The 22,492-nt window shown below is 45.2% G+C and overlaps 1 long non-coding RNA gene across 2 annotated transcripts in view; it reads right to left on the minus strand.

Annotated features, from left to right (window-relative positions):
• The window catches only part of LOC139760472 (uncharacterized), a 178,675-nt gene extending 162,254 nt beyond the window's left edge, over positions 1 to 16,421 (minus strand). The window contains exons 1-2 of one of the 2 annotated variants that reach the window (XR_011715350.1): positions 16,147 to 16,421; positions 16,015 to 16,081 (exon numbers count right to left, since the gene is read on the minus strand). This is a non-coding gene — a long non-coding RNA (uncharacterized lncRNA). Of the gene's footprint in view, positions 1 to 16,014 lie in introns of both variants that reach the window. The other variant, XR_011715349.1, reaches the window with a different exon arrangement.
• Positions 16,422 to 22,492: the final 6,071 nt, after the last annotated feature.

Consider the following 22,492-nt stretch of genomic DNA (forward strand, 5'->3'; position numbering starts at 1 on the left):
ATGACTTATTCCCACTTAGTTCGTGAGTGTGAGATTGCCACTTGCAATATTACAAGTACGGATGATGGAGTGTGTGTCCCGTAATTATACGACCCATGATAATCAGTCTGGTATAAACCATGTACCGGTAATGGATGGCAATACTATATAGAATACGCAATTAGGTCGAGAGTTGCATGTACGTATCAATGATGACGTATGTCAACACCTGAGTGTGCGACTTTCTTGACTTGTGCACCGGGAGCTGTGGACGGGAGCAGCTCAAAGGTTACATGGGTTGAACTTTGCCTCAGCATTCCTGATGTATGTTGTGACTGCATCATGTAACGTTCTGATGTTACGTCCTTATACGTAAATGTTGGTAACTGGTGTGTTTAGCCTTGTAGATGGTGGCACTGACGTGTTTAGCCTTGTAAATGGTGGCACTGACGTGTGTAGCTTTGTCAATGGTGGCACTGACGTGTGTAGCCTTGTAAATGGTGGCACTGACGTGTGTAGCCTTGTAAATGGTGGCACTGACGTGTGTAGCCTTGTAAATGGTGGCACTGGCGATGGTAGCCTTGTAAATAGTGGCACTGACGTCTGTAGGAAGGAGGACGGGAGGAAGGGAAGGGAAGTGGGAGAGAGGATGGGGAGGGAGAGAGGATAGGGAGGGAGGAGGGAGAGAGGATAGGAAGGGAGGAGGGAGAGAGGATAGGAAGGGAGGAGGGAGAGAGGATGGGGAGGAAGGAGGGAGAGAGGATAGGGAGGGAGGAGGGAGAGAGGATAGGGAGGGAGGAGGGAGAGAGGATAGGGAGGGAGGAGGGAGAGAGGATAGGGAGGGAGGAGGGAGAGAGGATAGGGAGGGAGGAGGGTGAGTGGATTGGGAGGGAGGAGGGAGAGAATACTGGGAGGGGGGGAGGGGGGTGGGAAGTAGGACGGGGAAGAAGGGGTACCGGGGAGTGAAAGTTTGAGGGAGTAACCTGAGTGAAGGGAGGATAACAGCAGGCAGCTCTCCCTCTCTCCCTCCCCTCTGAGGGGCCATCCATTACCAGTATTACCTCCCAGCCTCACACAACTCCCTCATAACGGCCGCTCTACTAACTTTATATAGACGACGGCGAGGGAAATGTTTATAGTCTTTTCCCGCCATTACAACGCACTGAAACCTGTTTTCTTTTTTTTAAAGAAAACGAATGAAATTGATCTTTGATTAGATTTATGTAAACAGGACTATATGTATTCAAATGATTTCATTCATAAGTTTTTTTCATCTCCATTTCATCTATCGCTAATCTCAAAGCAGAATATGATTGTGAGTCAAATGATCATAGTTTGAGCTACAATTTCTCTCATGTTACGATGTCTCTTTTTTTCTCTATGTATCATTTTATACATATATATACAATCAGCGTGTGAATATATTATCATCCACCTCAGTAAGTGGTCATAACTAACCAACACAACACAGCTACAGATATGTGTTCCACCAGGTACTCCAGCAACAGAACACAACCATAACTGTTGTAATAACCCGTAACAAGGAGGCAGTCGTCGGATCCTAACAACAGCACACAATCATAAGTGTTGTAATAACCCGTAACAAGGAGGCAGTCGTCGGATCCTAACAACAGCACACAATCATAAGTGTTGTAATAACCCGTAACAAGGAGGCAGTCTACGGATCCTAACAACAGCACACAATCATAAGTGCTGTAATAACCCACAACAAGGAGCCAGTCGTCGGTTCCTACTAACCTAGCCTCACGCGCACCTCTCCACCTCACTGGCGCGACTGGCTACCCAGGAGGACCAGCCTGGACTGGAAGTGACCAGGTTGAGTGGCAGGACGAACATTCTTCCTCAACTTGTATTTATTGCAGTTAGGGAAAGTTTGTTCCCAGTTGGTCCAAGTTTGGTGATCTTTGGCACGCTTGTACCGGGCCTAATGACCAGGAAAGTTTGGCTCTTAAGATATATATATATATATATATATATACAGTGATTTCAGCGTCTTCAAAGCCTTTACAGAAGGCGATAAGTTTGTCACAGTAAAAGGCAATACATATATTTAACTTCTTTAAGAAAAAAAACACTTCCCTTTATATCACGTCCTTTATTCATTTATTTAAAGATGTATCATCCTGTAATAACCCGTTTTCTTTTTCTTTTTTTTCCATCTTCACTGACAACAAACAATTCAGATGACAACAACATTGCACCGCAGTTGTCGTACTGCACATGACTGGCGTCCTTATCCATCCATACCGACCCAGGACACGACGACACACTGTTGAATCCGCGAGTGTGTGTGTGTGATGTACTTTAAACATCACACAAAATATACAGGAATTATCGTTTCGCTTAATGTATATCAAATAGAGATATTTGAGCACTTGTTAAAGTGGATTCATGATTTACTAATTAATATTCTGAATATATTTAAAGTATACAACAGCGTCTCATGGTTACGTCTCCGATCAATCATATATTTGTAAGACGTCCTGAGATGTTATTTCTAAGAGTTATGCTGGGTACAGTCTGCTACAGTCTTGATTCTGAGAGTTACTGCTGGGTACAGTCTGCTACAGTCTTGGTTCTGAGAGTTACTGCCGGGTACAGTCTGCTACAGTCTGTCACACATAACCTTATCAACCCTTGGACAACGACGGTGCGACCCAGTTATGCTGACTCCACGCATACATACCTACCTACACCGCGAGTTACACATGTCACGTTATGATAATCACAAGAGATAGGTGCGGGTCAGACCATGCAGGACGTAAAGAGACAGTCAACCGCCATACCACCACCTCCCCGTACGTCCTCCCCCAGCCCCTACACCACCACCAGCCGACGCCCCAGCTCAGCCCCCCAGCCCCCCCCTCCCCCTCTCCATACCCCACACCTCCACCTCCGCCGCCACCCGCCACATCTGCCTCCCTCACTACCCCACACCTCCACCTCCGCCGCCACCCGCCACATCTGCCTCCCTCACTACCCCACACCTCTACCTCCGCCGCCACCCGCCACATCTGCCTCCTTCACTACCCCACACCTCCTCCTCCGCCGCCACCCGCCACATCTGCCTCCCTCACTACCCCACACCTCCGCCTCCGCCGCCACCACCCGCAGCCTCAAAACACCTCCAGGAATTTTTGTCAGAGAAGCTCAAGTCCTGATGATGGCCAAGTTCACCTTAAGTATTGCATTGTCTGTTAATGGAAGCGGAAGAGAAAGACGAGTCTAATTAAAACTCAGCGTATTAAGGAAAGTTATTTCAATTAATTCATCAAGTTTGATGAAGAGTTTACTGTTTGTTGTGATCGCACAATTTAATGTTCTGAATAGTCTAAATTCAGGAAGTACCAAATTGCTACACAAGAACGTGTGTGTGTGTGTGTGTGTGTGTGTGTGTGTGTGTGTGTGTGTGTGTGTGTGTGTGTGTGTGTCTGTCTGTCTGTCTGTCTGTCTGTCTGTCTGTGTGTGTGTGTGTGTGTGTGTGTGTGTGTGTGTGTGTGTGCGTGTGTGTGTGTCAAGTGTATTTGTATCTGTCACTGTCATAATTCATCATCACTATATATAACTCATGTATGGTTTGTGTACAAAGGATCGTTTTTCATCATTATGTTTTTGCACCGAAGATGTCAACATTGGTTGTTGAATAAGCAATAGACCTCTTCTGCCAGTATATACATCATCATGTGTTAGTAAACACAGCATGATGATGTTGCCAGTATATACATCATGATGCTGCCAGTATATACATCATGATGATGCTGCCAGTATATACATCATGATGATGCTGCCAGTATATACATCATGATGATGCTGCCAGTATATACATCATGATGATGCTGCCAGTATACACATCATGATGATGCTGCCAGTATATACATCATGATGAAAGTGAACGAAAGGTTCACAATGATGAAATGATTCAATACATCTCGGATCAGAGTGGGTCGTTCACACGTCCAGTGAGACAGTTCATGAAGCCCCTAGGATGGCTGGGCTAGGGTTCCTCCCTCACCAGCCGAGGACGTGACCACACGTCACACCGCCTCACTCTACACCTCACTGTAGGTCTAGCACCAGCCCTTCCCCTCTGTAGCGGCTTCGTGGTCGGGTTGGACCAGCCACAGCTAACGGGCTCAAACACTGACTATACATCTAGGTCCAGCACTCGGCTTGTAGTCTCCTGTCTTCATTGTCATATTACTTTAACTCTCGTTCCTTGACCATGAGCATATTTTACCCTGCGACCTGACCTTATCCTTCGTTCCATGATCCATCCACTCTCTTCCCCGCTGCGTAGAAGAAATACAGACCCAACGGAACGGACGGGTTAACAATATAACGAAGTGTCTATGTCTGTGCCAGTTTACTGTGGGAAGGTTGTTTGGTGTATATTGGTCTCCTTTTAACTCATTAACTCCATCTGTCTGTTTGACTGAGGGAGGTAAAGGAACATAGGATTGCCAGCTACACAACCCAGGTCTCTCCTGATGGTGCTCACACAGCTGTTCTACCCTCACTGCTCACACAGCTGTTCTACCCTCACTGCTCACATAGCAGCAACTTACTCCTGAAGACTGATGTTACCAAGTGATGTTTATGATCCCCATTCGTCAGTTCACTGGAGGTAAACATACATGTTCTCAAGTTGGTTTACATTCGTATCATGAAACCACATTAATGATGATAATAATCATTTTGTTTAATTAAACATATCAACTGTGAGTGTGTCTTCCTATGGGACCCCAGAGAATTTTCGTCTCCCCTCCGTTTTCTATAAACTTTGTTTCCCCTCCGTTTTCGATAAGTTTAGTCCCCTCTATTTTCTATGATTTCAGTCTCCCTCTATTTTCTATAATTTTAGTCTCCCTCATTGTCTATAATCTTAGTCTCCCCTCCATTTTCAATAATTTTACTTTCCTCCATTTTCAATTTCTTTCTCCCTTCCATTTTCAATAATTCTAGTCCTCTCCATTTTCTATAATCTTAGTTTCCCTTCCATTTTCAATCATTCTAGTCCTCTCCATTTTCTGTAATCTTAATCTCCCCTCCATTTTCTATAATATGAGTCTCCCTATTTTCTATTAGTTTAGTCTCCCTCCATTTTCTAAACTACAGTCTCTCCGTTTTCTATAATTTGTCTTCCTCCATTTTCTACAATTTTAGTCTCCCCTGCGTTTTTTATATCATCTGTCGTGTGAATTTTCTCCTCATCGTCAGGAGTCAATCTAAATCAGTCTTCCTGATTAGGTTTTCTCAGCTAGATGGTTGGGGGGGGGGGGGGGGGGAATTTGAGGCCTTATAACTACATATGTGAAATATGTGCTGGTCGCCGATGAGAGAGAGAGAGAGAGAGAGAGAGAGAGAGAGAGAGAGAGAGAGAGAGAGAGAGAGAGAGATCCTAAGTTCTCTGCTTGAACATTGTACATATGATCGAAGAGTCTAAGTTACCTTCATTAGTCGTGTGTACGTCAACACGTCTGGCAAGGGTGTGAGCCCAGTGGCAGCCTCTTCCACCCCCGTTTTCTTTTATGACGTCAACTTGTTTTCAAACACCGTGTTTGTGTATTGTGTACATACGAAATGTTTGTTGGCTGCGGATGGGAGAGAGAGAGAGAGAGAGAGAGAGAGAGAGAGAGAGAGAGAGAGAGAGAGAGAGAGAGAGAGAGAGAGAGAGATCCTAAGTTCTCTGCTTGAACATTGTACATATGATCGAAGAGTCTTAGTTACCTTCATTAGTCGTGTGTACGTCAACACGTCTGGCAAGGGTGTGAGCCCAGTGGCAGCCTCTTCCACCCCCGTTTTCTTTTATGACGTCAACTTGTTTTCAAACACCGTTGGATGAAAGACAACACAAACTTTCAAACCCTGGTAAACGGTGTTTGTGTATTGTGTACATACGAAATGTTTGTTGGCTGCCGATGGAGGAGAGAGAGAGAGAGAGAGAGAGAGAGAGAGAGAGAGAGAGAGAGAGAGAGAGAGAGAGAGAGAGTGTCGCATTATCATGATATATCAAATAAGCGACTTGGTAGGAGGAGCACGCGCCACTGTGGCTGCTGGTGTGTGTGTATGTGTGTGTGTTGTGTGGGGCGGCGGAGGAGGGAGCAATCACGGGAATGGCTGAGGCCCACCACCACCACACCACCGCCCTACACCGGCTCCTCCCACCCTCCCAGCCAGCCTGGGGGGAGGCAGCTACGTACAGGCGCTGTAACAATGAGGGATATATATATATATATATATATATATATATATATATATATAGAGAGAGAGAGAGAGAGAGAGAGAGAGAGAGAGAGAGAGAGAGAGAGACGAGATCTTGGTAACAAAACTCCACATTTACCAACCAACATAACACCAGGTATGGATATGACACACATGATGGTTCGCGTTGATCGGTTGTTTGGTCTTTAATAAGACCTATCTTAACTACCAGGGGAAGGGGTCGTTAAGGCCGGCAGCGTTCCGTTCCACCCACCAGCCGAGTCTTACAATCAACACCTTCGTCAGGAGGTGAAGATAAGTCTTAAGATCACACACTCTCGCTACGTACTAAGCTACCCTTGATTATTTACCAAACGCCTTCCCTAAATTTACGTTAATTTACGCACTAAGCTACCCTTGATTATTTACCAAACGCCTTCCTTAATTTACGTTAATTTACGTACTAAGCTACCCTTGATTATTTACCAAATGTCTTCCCTTAATTTACGTTAATTTACGTACTAAGCTACCCTTGATTATTTACCAAACGCCTTTCCTTAATTTACGTTAATTTACGTACTAAGCTACCCATGATTATTTACCAAACGTCTTCCCTTAATTTACGTTGATTTACGCACTAATCTACCCTTGATTATTTACCAAACGCCTTTCCTTAATTTACGTTGATTTACGCACTAAGCTACCCTTGATTATTTACCAAACGTCTTCTCTTAATTTACGTTGATTTACGCACTAAGCTACCCTTGATTATTTACCAAACGCCTTTCCTTAATTTACGTTAATTTACGCACCAAACTACCCTTGATTATTTACCAAACGCCTTTCCTTAATTTACGTTGATTTACCTACTAAGTTACCCTTGATTATTTACCAAACGCCTTCCCTTAATTTACGTTAATTTATGTTTTCGTTAACAAATATCCTCAGAAATGAAGTGCGCGAAATAGTATGTGTATATATTTTTTCATCATGCATTTCCAAATTCTAAATAATTGAAACTGATGGTAAACTTTTGATCCCCGAGCGCTGCTGTGCTCCTGGGGCACGACGGTACGACTCCTGGGGCACGACGGTACAACTGGAGCACGACGGTACGACTCCTGGAGCACGACGGTACGACTCCTGGGGCTCGACGGTACGACCCCTGGAGCACGACGGTACGACCCCTGGAGCACGACGGTACGACTCCTGGAGCACGACGGTACGACTCCTGGGGCACGACGGTCGACTCCAGGGGCACGACGGTACGACCCCTGGGGCTCGACGGTATGACTCCTGGGGCTTGACGGTACGACTCCTGGAGCACGAAGGTACGACCCCTGGAGTGAAAATGGTAACTGAGGGCATGGCGGCATGCACAGAGATTTAGACTGGGGAGGAACAATGTGGTTTCAGGAGTGGTAGAAGACGTGGCGATCAGGTGATTGCTTTCACGACTGTTTGCGAGAAATATCTATAAAGTACATGTATGTAGAGTTTACAGATCTGGTGGGCCTGATAGGTTCTCTGGAAGGCGTTGTGAATGTGAGGTGTCGAAGGAAAGCTGACAGAAGCAGTGAGAAGCTTTTATCAAGAGAGTGAAGAATCACTGCGAGTAGAAAGGGAGGAGGATGAGTGGTTCAGATGAGGGTGGGTCTGCGTCAAGGATGTGTGACGTCACCATGGATGTTTAACTTATTTCTATATGGGATGGCGAGGAAGGTAAATGCGAGCATCTTAGAGAGAGGAGCAGGTATGCAGTCTGCTGGGCATGGGAGGCCTGGGACGTGAGTCAGTTGTTGTTTTCTGATGATACAGCGTTGGTTGCAGATTCGAGTGAGAAACTGCAGAAGCTGATTGTCAGAGTTTGCGAGAGTGTGTGTGAAAGGAGAAAGTTGAGAGTAAATCTGAATAAAAGCAAAGTTATTTGGTTTAGTAGTGAGGACAGACAAATTATCTAGAGAGTGAGTTTGAATAGATAGAATATAGAGAATGTAGTGAATTTTATACACCTGGGAGTGAACATGGCAGCGGATGGAACCATGGAAGCTGAGGTGAGCCATAAGGTGGGTGAGGACACAAAGATCCTAATTGTGTGGAAAGACAGGATCACTGTCTTCAAGGAGACAAATGGGTACGTTTGATGGTATAGTAGTCCCATCGGTGCTATGGGGATGCGAGGCGTAATGTAAAGAAGACGATGAATCTGTTGGAAATGTCATTTTTGAGGACAGCAAGTGGTGTAAGGAGGGTTGATCTCATAAGAAATGATAGAGATGTAGTAGTGTGTGGAGAGAGCTGATGAAGGTGTGATAATATACTTTGGACTTTTAGAGAGGATGAGAGAAGAGAGAATGACGAAGAAGGTATAAATGCGGAGGTAGGGGGAAAAAAAGGACAAGGGGAAAAAAACCAAGGAGGAGACTGAAGGTCTGGAGCCTTAACGTGCAGGAGGGTGCGAGGCGAGCAAGGGATGGATTGAATAAAAGCAATGTGTCGTATAGGGGACGACGTGCTGTCCATGGACTGAACCAAGGCATATGAAGCGGTCGGTAGAAAACCAGGAAAAGACAGTGGGATCTAGTGGACAAAGTGCATTATATGTAACAACTTGAGTGTAGATGTGAACAAATGACCAATTTCTTCGTCTGTTCCTGGCGCTACCTCGCTGACGCGGGAAATGGCAAACATGTATGAAAAAGAACTTCCTCTTCCTGAAGGGTTTGAAAATTGGAATTATGCAAATTACTGTTGTTCCTCCAGACCAGTTCCCAGGCAGATCAACCATTCTCATTTGCATATCCCCCGGCTTCAGAACACCCCAGGGGAAACTATCACTTCGACCTACAGGTGCAAGACAGGTACAAAACACGATCAGGTTACCCAATGTCTGACGCCTCACATAATGCGTAACATCACTGTCTTATGCCTCACATAATGCGTAACATCACTGTCTTACGCCTCACATATTATGTAACATCACTGTCTTATGCCTCACATAATGCGTAACATCACTGTCTTACGCCACAGATATTATGTAACATAACTGTCTTACGCCTCACATATCATGTAACATCCCCGTCTGACGCCTCACATATTATGTAACATCACTGTCTAACGCCTCACATATTATGTAACATCACTGTCTTACGCCTCACATATTATGTAACATCACTGTCTTATGAGTGTATCATTTAACATATACAGTTATACAGACTAACAATAGTATACTCCCTTCTCATATACTTTGACTCGGAGAGGAATATGCTGTCTCATAACATACTCTGATACGTTGGTATGAGTTATACTACCCCTGATCATACTTTTATATGTTAGTGTGTATCATATCTCGTAAGTGCTCCTAGTATGCATCATATATCCTGATATGTATCATACCTGCGAGCAGTATACCCAGTATACATCTAGCAATACGCCCAGTATACATCATATCTCCTAGCAAAACAACTAGTATACATTATATTTCCTAACAATACACCCGGAATACATTACACCTAGCAATACACTCAGTATACATCATACTTCCCAATAATACACTTAGTATATATTATACCTCCTTAGTATTACACCTAGTATAAGAATATATAAACTCCTAGCAATATATCTGGTTTACACAATACTTCCTAGCAATACACCTAGGAACATTACACCTCATAACAATACACTCACTATACATCATACCTCTTACTAATACAGTATATAATAAAACTTGAAGTATACCTCCTCGGAGTACACTTAATATACATGATGCCTCATAACAATGCACCTACTATACGTTCTATACATACATACATACATACATACATACATACATACATACATACATACATACCTTCTAGACAAACACCTATCTTACGTTATACCTCCCAGCAATACACCCAGTATACCTTATACTTGCTAGCATACACCCAGTATATCTCCCAGCAATACACCTAGTATATCACCCAGCAATACACCCAGTATATCACCCAGCAATACACCCAGTATATCTCCCAGCAATACACCCAGTATATCTCCCAGCAATACACCCAGTATATCACCCAGCAATACACCCAGTATATCTCCCAGCAATACACCTAGTATATCACCCAGCAATACACCCAATATATCACCCAGCAATACACCTAGTATATCACCCAGCAATACACCTAGTATATCACCCAGCAATACACCTAGTATATCACCCAGCAATACACCTAGTATATCACCCAGCAATACACCCAGTATATCACCCAGCAATACACCCAGTATATCACCCAGCAATACACCCAGTATATCACCCAGCAATACACCCAGTATATCACCGAGCAATACACCTAGTATATCACCCAGCAATACACCTAGTATATCACCCAGCAATACACCCAGTATATCACCCAGCAATACACCCAGTATATCACCCAGCAATACACCTAGTATATCACCCAGCAATACACCCAGTATATCACCCAGCAATACACCTAGTATATCACCCAGCAATACACCCAGTATATCACCCAGCAATACACCTAGTATATCACCCAGCAATACACCTAGTATATCACCCAGCAATACACCTAGTATATCACCCAGCAATACACCTAGTATATCACCCAGCAATACACCCAGTATATCACCCAGCAATACACCCAGTATATCACCCAGCAATACACCCAGTATATCACCCAGCAATACACCTAGTATATCACCCAGCAATACACCCAGTATATCACCCAGCAATACACCTAGTATATCACCCAGCAATACACCCAGTATATCACCCAGAAATACACCTAGTATATCACCCAGCAATACACCCAGTATATCACCCAGCAATACACCTAGTATATCACCCAGCAATACACCCAGTATATCACCCAGCAATACACCTAGTATATCACCCAGCAATACACCCAGTATATCACCCAGCAATACACCCTAGTATATCACCCAGCAATACACCCAGTATATCACCCAGCAATACACCCAGTATATCACCCAGCAATACACCCAGTATATCACCCAGCAATACACCTAGTATATCACCCAGCAATACACCCAGTATATCACCCAGCAATACACCTAGTATATCACCCAGCAATACACCCAGTATATCACCCAGCAATACACCTAGTATATCACCCAGCAATACACCCAGTATATCACCCAGCAATACACCTAGTATATCACCCAGCAATACACCCAGTATATCACCCAGCAATACACCCAGTATATCACCCAGCAATACACCTAGTATATCACCCAGCAATACACCTAGTATATCACCCAGCAATACACCTAGTATATCACCCAGCAATACACCCAGTATATCACCCAGCAATACACCCAGTATATCACCCAGCAATACACCCAGTATATCACCCAGCAATACACCCAGTATATCACCCAGTAATACACCTAGTATATCACCCAGCAATACACCTAGTATATCACCCAGCAATACACCTAGTATATCACCCAGCAATACACCTAGTATATCACCCAGCAATACACCCAGTATATCACCCAGCAATACACCCAGTATATCACCCAGCAATACACCTAGTATATCACCCAGCAATACACCTAGTATATCACCCAGCAATACACCTAGTATATCACCCAGCAATACACCTAGTATATCACCCAGCAATACACCTAGTATATCACCCAGCAATACACCTAGTATATCACCCAGCAATACACCCAGTATATCACCCAGCAATACACCCAGTATATCACCCAGCAATACACCTAGTATATCACCCAGCAATACACCCAGTATATCACCCAGCAATACACCCAGTATATCACCCAGCAATACACCTAGTATATCACCCAGCAATACACCTAGTATATCACCCAGCAATACACCTAGTATATCACCCAGCAATACACCTAGTATATCACCCAGCAATACACCCAGTATATCACCCAGCAATACACCCAGTATATCACCCAGCAATACACCTAGTATATCACCCAGCAATACACCTAGTATATCACCCAGCAATACACCTAGTATATCACCCAGCAATACACCCAGTATATCACCCAGCAATACACCTAGTATATCACCCAGCAATACACCCAGTATATCACCCAGCAATACACCTAGTATATCACCCAGCAATACACCTAGTATATCATCCAGCAATACACCTAGTATATCACCCAGCAATACACCCAGTATATCTCCCAGCAATACACCCAATACACCTCCCAGCAATACACCCAATATATTACCCAGCAATACACCCAATATATCACCCAGCAATACACCTAGTATATCACCCAGCAATACACCTAGTATATCACCCAGCAATACACCTAGTATATCACCCAGCAATACACCCAGTATATCACCCAGCAATACACCTAGTATATCACCCAGCAATACACCCAATATATTACCCAGCAATACACCCAATATATCACCCAGCAATACACCTAGTATATCACCCAGCAATACACCCAATATATCACCCAGCAATACACCTAGTATATCACCCAGCAATACACCTAGTATATCACCCAGCAATACACCCAATATATCACCCAGCAATACACCCAGTATATCACCCAGCAATACACCTAGTATATCACCCAGCAATACACCTAGTATATCACCCAGCAATACACCTAGTATATCACACAGCAATACACCCAGTTTATCATCCAGCAATACACCCAGTTTATCACCCAGCAATACACCCAGTATATCACCCAGCAATACACCCAGTATATCACCCAGCAATACACCTAGTATATCACCCAGCAATACACCTAGTATATCACCCAGCAATACACCTAGTATATCACCCAGCAATACACCTAGTATATCACACAGCAATACACCCAGTTTATCATCCAGCAATACACCCAGTTTATCACCCAGCAATACACCCAGTATATCACCCAGCAATACACCCAGTATATCACCCAGCAATACACCTAGTATATCACACAGCAATACACCCAGTTTATCATCCAGCAATACACCCAGTTTATCACCCAGCAATACACCCAGTACACCTCCCAGCAATACATCCAATACACCTCCCAGCAATACACATGTTCGCTCTCTCTTCAGTAAAGACACAAGTTTATTATGAACCCAGTTCGCGCGGCACAGTTGGTCATAGTCCAATGATTTCAATAAACGTAACTACGGTGTTCAATTTGTTCACATGGCGCCAGTTTCAACAGCCACACAACAAACAGACAAACACAGAGAAAAGGTTTTATTGCCAATATGGCAACAAAATGTTACACCTGTCATGATGAAGGACGACAAATGTCAAGCAAAGCTCCACAAAACCAAATGGGGAAAATGTTGCTCAAATCAAACACATTATTATTTTTAGCCATTGGGAGCAATATAAATATATCTATCCTGTATTTATCTATCATTCTAATACTATTCTGGGTCCAGAGACTTCTGTGTGTTCGCTGGGAGTGTACGTGTACTGGAAGTGTAATTGGCAGTGTACAGATGTGGCAATTGGAAGTGTACGAGGTACTGAAAGTGTACTTAGCACTAAACTGATACTGGAAATGTACAGATACATGTCCACTGGAGGTGTACTTTGCGGTGTACAGATACGTCCACTGGAAGTGTACGTGGTGCTATACAGATCCATGTCCACTAGAAGTGTACGTGGTGCAGTACAGACACAAATCTCTGCTGTACACGTTACAATGCGAGAGAAGATTTAGTAGAATTTGTTTGGACGAACTGAGGATTTACTGGGATGTTTGTGGGTCCAGATCCCCTCCTTCCCATGAGAGAGAAGAATACTAATATATATATATATATATATATATATATATATATATATATATATATATATATATATATATATATATATATATATATTCTTTCTTTCAAATTATTCGCCATTTCCCGCATTAGCGAGGTTGCGTTAAGAACAGAGGATTGGACCTTTGAGGGACTATCCTCACCTGGCCCCCTTCTCTGTCCCTTCGTTTGGAAAATGAAAAAAAAAAAAACCAAGAGGGGAGGATTTCCAGCCCCCCGCTCCCTTCCCTTTTAGTCGCCTTCTACGACACGCAGGGAATACGTGGGAAGTATTCTTTCTCCCCTATCCCCAGGGATAATATATATATATATATATATATATATATATATATATATATATATATATATATATATATATAATATATATATATATATATATGACCCTGGGGTATGGTAGAAAGATTTATACGTTCGTACTGCCTGGGTGTTGTAGAAGGCGACTGAAGTAGACCAGAGACCCTGGAGTCTCCACAAACAAAATTGTCAGACAAGACCTCAGCCAACACCGCCAGAACAACACACAAGAACTACTTAGTCCTCTGCTTCAGAACAACTTTGTCAACATTCAAACAAACGTTTGGGATTGCTGGCCTCTCATGTCTAACGTTCTAACTATCATCAGGAACCACATGTTTGAGGGGCAAGACGTATATGGTCATATATGAGGAACACCTTACGGGTAATGGTCGTCATCTGCTGTCAGTAGATGGCGTCACTCCTCACCTGCGATGCGAGGAAGGAGTACGTGTCTTACTGACGGCCCTTGCCTCACGCCTATAAGGGACGCCCTGTAAGTCCGCCAACACCTCCCCACGGACGGGCTCCACCCTACGACCCACGCCTGTATACAAACATCCCACAGGCTCACCAACACCTCATTAAGGACGGCCCAACGCCTCACTATGGACGACCCAACACCACCTCCGCCTACAGACCCCGCCACCAGCACCAGTCCACACCTCGCCAGGCCGGACGCCCAGCCTCACTTCCCTCCCTCCCTCCCTCACACAGATAACGCCACCCGCACCTCCCACTCCGCTCCTGTGGTGGCTACATTCAGACAAACACAGCCAGGCCGGAGCCATAGTATGTCGACCAGCGACGGCATCCATGACCGTGTGAACCAAATAATGTTGTTTTGTACATTATGGACGATCCATGACAGTGACTAGGGTGAATAGGAACATTGCAACACTTCAGGTTTACGTGACCCACGTGTATGTGTCAACCAAGGTGTCAAACCTAAACTATAATACAGGAGTTTAGACCATGACAACACCTATAGCCTTGCAGAAACACGACGTACATACAAACAAACTCAAACAAAATATGTCCAGTAGGTGGACCAAAATATTGCGAGATATGAGTGATGCAAATACCCACGAAATTCAACTTTGTAATATACAAACAATGAGGATTACTTCCTCTTCACGTACTTAAAGCGTAAACTTACATGATACAAAAGTTACATATTCAAGACACTCGCTCAAAATACGCCTTAGTTTCTGACGGAAAAAAAAAATTACTTCACAATTTACGAAAAACAGAATGAAAAATTAAATTCAAATTTCTCTCTCGATTTCAAATTTCGGTCGCTACGATTCCGTTAACGTCCGAGAATTTAAAACGTACCGATGAACAGCAACGCTGAAGGTAAACAAATACAAGATGCTCTGAGATATGTGTTTGTTTGTTCATTTTCATGATACCACCTGGTATGGTAGGGTACCATGTACCCTGGTGATACTACCCAGTATGGTACAGTAAGGACGGTACACCTTTGTAATGCTAACTCGTATGGTACAGTTAGTACCGTACACACAACATAAACCCGTATGGTACAATGAATACCGTATGGTACACTTACTCGTATAGTACAATAAATACCGTACACACACACACACACACACACACACACACACACACACACACATAAGTCACCTCGTATATTACGTATAATCATACGTAAAACAACAATATATTGTCTGCCTTACCATATATGATGGATCACTGATGACGTGTTGGCAGGAGCAAGTTGGTGGAGGTGGTAGTGAGGCGTCACTGTTGAGGTGTTGGCAGGAGCAGGATGGTGGCGGTGGTAGTTGATGGTGATAGTAAGGCGTCACTGATGAGGTGTTGGCAGGAGCAAGATGGTGGTGGTGGTGGTGAGGCGTCATGATGAGGTGTTGGCAGGAGCAGGTTGATGATGGTGGTGGCACATGTTGGTGCTAGTAAACCGTCACTCATGAAATGTTGGCAGGAGCAAGATGGTGGTGGTAGTGAGGCGTCAGTCAGGGTCGAGGCGCCAGGGTTAGCAGACGGTCGGTGACGTAATTCTCGGTAATTATCTTCCTATACACAGCCATCACCTAATGTACGTTCTCTCCGGGCATCACGGCGACTCTATATAGACGTATGATTTCCTTATAATCACAACACATTGCAATACACACACACACACACACACACACATTCTCAGGTAAACAAACGCGAGGAGTTGTGAAGTACGTAAACACACCCTTCTCCATCTCCATTACCAGGGAGCACTAAGACATAACCAAGACTGGAAAGGATACTAAAAAGAACTGTAACTGTCGCACGTTCGTATTAATCATAATGTGTTGTCGAGAAGCAGGTACACAGCGCCATCTCCTGACCTGACGCTCAACTCAAACGATGTTCATAGAAAATGGGGAAGCTTGACAAAGGTGTCAGTCCGCCCTCAGCACACGGAAGCCCCAAACTTTGCTTTCCTGTGGCTTAAAGTTTATCTCCAGACTACCTCTGTCCTGCCTCACCTACTCCTGTCCCATCTACATATTTGATTACATTCTTCGACTATCTATATCCCTGCCCTGAGAGCTGGCGTCCACTCATCCCTACGCTGAGGTCCTGTACTTAACCGACTAAGACGTTCACCATAGGGAATGGTTGAACTTCTCCCATGGCCCCCAACACCAGAGAGAGAGAGAGAGAGAGAGAGAGAGAGAGAGAGAGAGAGAGAGAGAGAGAGAGAGAGAGAGAGACAGAGACAGACAGACAGAGACAGAGAGACAGAGAGAGAGGGGCAACATGGCAGCCTACGGACGGAGAGGGAAGGTTAAAGACAGGTGATGCCAGCCAGGAAAATCAACGAGACGAAAGTCTTCTATCTCCACTGTACTCAGCAGAGAGGTGGAGGATGAGCTACATGTCATGTACATCATCATCGTATTGTGAGGTAACATCACCTCTGTTCGTGTGCACATTTATATCATAGACTTGATAAAGAAGAAGAATGACACATGCAAAAAACACACAAGGACCATACCGCCCTTACGAACTCCTCCTATGCTTGCCCCAAATACCAGCTTCCCCATGTTACTGACCTCTGTACACTGCTGACCAGGTCATGAGTTGGATCAACGTTCGCTCAGCCATCCAGTGCTGCCCACAGCCTCTACGCACACCCACACCCACACACCCACACATCCACACACCCTCACACACACACCCACACACCCACACACACACACACCCACACACCCACACACACACACCCACACATCTTAGCGAAAGCATTGACGGATGTCACCTGCAGGGACCTGCCTGACTGAGCTTTTAGATAGATTTTATTTTGAAAATAGACTTTCTTCATCAGCGGTGGATGTCGGTGGGTGTAATACCTTTAAGGCAAATGTTGAAAAGACCAGAAATTGGCCTGACCCCTCGTTATTTTTTATTTTTTTCAACTTTTTATACGTTTCTTTTAAATTTATGTTATCTTCAATCAGTATCTCTGAGGTCAAGCGGTTGTATGGTAGACTCCAGCAAATTTCTCCACTCGTTATACTGATCGATATACCCATGTTATATGCCGGGTACAGCCTCCACACAAGCCGGATAACGAGAGCAGGTCATCCTGGAGCCCATCATCCACAAACATACCAACATCCACCATCATGTGGAACTGAACAGAAAGATGTCTCTCGAGGCAGTTTCTGTGTACCATCGCCTGCCCATACTCGCTCGTGTGGTTCCTGTATATATCATCCATCATAGAATATATGTGAACTATACGTCAGGGAGTGAATAACATCATATATATATATATATATATATATATATATATATATATATGAGATGCGTTTTAACATCAAGCGCGTCTTTGATATCAAAATCATCACGATAAAAAGGGGGAGGAATTACAGCGCATTGACGTGGAGTGAGGCCCATCCGTTGCACGTCTACAGACGCCGATGTGCTATATTGTTGCCCCCCGCGCCAGCAACGTCACGCCTCGACACAGCAGCCCAGGTCACACCACCCACACACTCAGGTCCTGGTGGTGTTGTGGAGCTGTCAGGCTGTCCTGAAGATGCGGCGGTGAGGCAAATGACTTGTCTGCTAACAGCAAATGTTTGATTCTCAGCTGATGGCCAGGTTATCTTGATTGGAGAGGTAGGAAGCTGATGGTTGGTCCAGTTCTGTGTCACCAGTACAACTGCTTCTCCCTCCCTCCACGCCATCACCAGTACAACTGCCTCTCACTCCCTCCACGCCATCACCAGCAGACCTGCCTCTCCCTCCCTACACACCATCACCAGTACAACTGCCTCTCACTCCCTCCACACCATCGCCAGCACAACTGCCTCTCACAGCCTCCACACCATCACCAGCAGACTTGCCTCTCCCTCCCTACACACCATCGCCAGCACAACTGCCTCTCACACCCTCCACACCATCACCAGCACAACTGCCTCTCCCTCCCTACATGCCATCACCAGCAGACCTGCCTCTCCCTCCCTCCACACCATCACCAGCACACCTGCCTCTCCCTCCCTCCACACCATCACCAGCACACCTGCCTCTCCCTCCCTCCACACCATCACTCACAACATACTGCACCACCTTCCCTCCCCTTCTCCCCCGACCCTCATCATCACACACACGGCTATCAACACTCACCTCATAGCCTCATACCTTCATGTCAAACAGTAAATTTGATTTCCTGTTGTGCCACGATTGATTCCGGTATTCCATAATGAATATTCGTTGTTGTAGGAATGAATTTATCCCTGTAGAAAAACAAAAAAAAATATTGGAAAATATGTTTTTTTTTGCCAAACTAATTAGGGTTGATTTGGATCGACGCTGGGGCTGTGCAACTCAATTTTTCGCAAAACGAAGTTAAATTCGTTCAGTTAACGATTTCTGAAGTTAACGAAATGATTCCGAAAACGGGATTATGTCGCACATTTCTCCTCAGAAACCCTGACTCATCACCCACGAATCCACCCACGACTCACGAACGAACCCATGAGTGAGTGAGTCCTGGTTGACACGATCCATCTGTTGACCTTACCCAGCCAGAGAGACGGCAGAATAGCCCTTCCACTCGCGTTATACACCCGAGTGACTGTGTGTGTGAGGACCTCTCTCACACAGACTGACTGGCTCATCCATGGATGACTGTGTGAGAGGACCCCTCTCACACACTGACTGGCACATCCATGGTGACTGTGTGAGATGACCTCTCTCACACACTGACTGGCGCATCCATGGATGACTGTGTGTGAGGACCTCTCTCACACAGACTGACTGGCACATCCATGGTGACTGTGTGAGAGGACCTCTCTCACACACTGACTGGCTCATCCATGGATGACTGTGTGAGAGGACCTCTCTCATACACACTGACTGGCTCATCCATGGATGACTGTGTGAGAGGACCTCTCTCACACACTGACTGGCTCATCCATGGATGACTGTGTGAGAGGACCTCTCTCATATACACTGACTGGCTCATCCATGGATGACTGTGTGAGAGGACCCCTCTCACACACTGACTGGCACATCCATGGTGACTGTGTGAGAGGACCTCTCTCACACACACTGACTGGCACATCCATGGTGACTGTGTGAGAGGACCTCTCTCACACACTGACTGGCACATCCATGGATGACTGTGTGAGAGGACCTCTCTCACACACTGACTGGCGCATCCATGGATGACTGTGTGAGAGGACCTCTCTCACACACTGACTGGCTCATCCATCTGTCACTGTGGTCAGCCACTCACTAAACAACAGTCAGTCGCTCACGGACTGTATACCACCAGACCGGGACTGGCCATTGTACACTTGCCTCCAACGACAGTCATGTAAAACAACAACAGTTGAAGCTCATGCAACGAGATGGCATCAGGGGTCATTCACAACCCCCGGGTCTGCCAACACCAGTGAGTAACTACTGACTGAACCACGTATGCTGTGAGGCAGACCATGTTGGCAGTGGCCTCCACGTATATGTTGTGAGGCAGCCCATGTTGGCCAGACCTCCACGTATATGATGTGAGGCCATGTTGGCCAGACCTCCACGTATATAATGGGTATGATAAACCCAACAACTCTATACCACTTCCTGCGGTGGTGGTATAGAGGAACTGGTTACCAACACAGCCAGAATGTTCACACTTTTGACCCAGGCAGGTGACACATGACCCCCAGGTGCCACACTACTGACCCAGGCAGGTGACACATGACCCCCAGGTGCCACACTACTGACCCAGGCAGGTGACACATGACCCCAGGTGCCACACTACTGACCCAGGCAGGTGACACATGACCCCAGGTATGTGACACATGACCCCAGGTGCCACACTACTGACCCAGGCAGGTGACACATGACCCCAGGTTTGTGACACATGACCCCAGGTGCCACACACACTGTCTCTCATGACTCGTGGTAAATATAAATGAACAAATCATCAATTTGCTTCTCTGATGCTGCCAACACCAGCTAACGAGGTAATTACAAACAAGCTGTTCGTGTCTAGTTAAATGTCATGTCATTTGAATGTCAGCTAAATCTGTTCCCAGCTGAAGCCATTAATAGAAACTATTATTTCTCTTATTAGTCAATTATCTTTTCTAAGATTAACTGTCATGAAACAGTGAGGAATGTGGCTCAGTCAGTGATAAACTGAGAGAGAGAGAGAGAGAGAGAGAGAGAGAGAGAGAGAGAGAGAGAGAGAGAGAGAGAGAGAGAGAGAGAGAGAGAGGACACAATAGCATTATGCGTTACAATCCATTGGAGGATCGGATTCATGTTGACGAACGACGTGACTCAGGCGAACGTTGGCGTGTCAGGCCGGCCTGTGATTGTGGTGCTTCACCAAGATCAATACTGCGGCACCTGCCTGCTTGGTGAGGTCTGGTGTGGTGGTGGTGGTGAGGTCTGGTGTGGTGGTGGTGAGGTCTGGTGTGGTGGTGGTGGTGAGGTCTGGTGTGGTGGTGGTGGTGAGGCCTGGTGTGGTGGTGGTGAGGTCTGGTGTGGTGGTGGTGGTGAGGCCTGGTGTGGTGGTGGTGGTGAGGTCTGGTGTGGTGGTGGTGAGGTCTGGTGTGGTGGTGGTGGTGAGGCCTGGTGTGGTGGTGGTGAGGTCTGGTGTGGTGGTGGTGAGGTCTGGTGTGGTGGTGGTGAGGTCTGGTGTGGTGGTGGTGAGGTCTGGTGTGGTGGTGGTGAGGTCTGGTGTGGTGGTGGTGAGGTCTGGTGTGGTGGTGGTGAGGTCTGGTGTGGTGGTGGTGAGGTCTGGTGTGGTGGTGGTGAGGCTGGTGTGTGGTGGGTGAGGTCTGGTGTGGGGTGGTGTGAGGTCTGGTGTGGTGGTGGTGAGGTCTGGTGTGGTGTGGTGGTGAGGTCTGGTGTGGTGGTGGTGAGGCCTGGTGTGGTGTGGTGAGGTCTGGTGTGGTGGTGGTGAGGTCTGGTGTGGTGTGGTGGTCTGGGTGGTGAGGTCTGGTGTGGTGGTGGTGGTGAGGCCTGGTGTGGTGGTGAGGTCTGGTGTGGTGGTGGTGGTGAGGTCTGGTGTGGTGGTGGTGAGGTCCTGGTGTGGTGGTGGTGGTGAGGTCTGGTGTGGTGGTGATGAGGTCTGGTGTGGTGGTGGTGAGGCCTGGTGTGAGGCTGGTGTGGTGGGTGAGGTCTGGTGTGGTGGTGGTGAGGTCTGGTGTGGTGGTGGTGAGGTCTGGTGTGGTGGTGGTGAGGTCTGGTGTGGTGGTGGTGGTGAGGTCTTGTGTGGTGGTGGTGAGGTCTGGTGTGGTGGTAAGGTCTGGTGTGTAGGATGCGGTGTAATAATAATAATAATGATAATAATAATAATGATAATAATAATGATGATAATAATAATGATGATAATAATAATGATGATAATACTAATACTACTAATAATGATAATAATAATAATAATAATAATAATAATAATAATAATAATAATAATAATAATGACAACAACAACAACAACAATAATGATAATAACAACAATAATAATAATAATAATAATAATAATAATAATAATAATAATAATAATAATAATAATAACAACAACAACAACAACAACAATAGTCATAATAATAATAATAATAATAATAATAATAATAATAATAATAATAATAATAACAATAATAATAATAATAAAAATGATAATGATGATAATAATAATAA

The sequence above is a fragment of the Panulirus ornatus genome, chromosome 3 (assembly GCF_036320965.1).
Source record: "Panulirus ornatus isolate Po-2019 chromosome 3, ASM3632096v1, whole genome shotgun sequence".
Classification (NCBI taxonomy): Eukaryota; Metazoa; Arthropoda; class Malacostraca; order Decapoda; family Palinuridae; genus Panulirus; species Panulirus ornatus.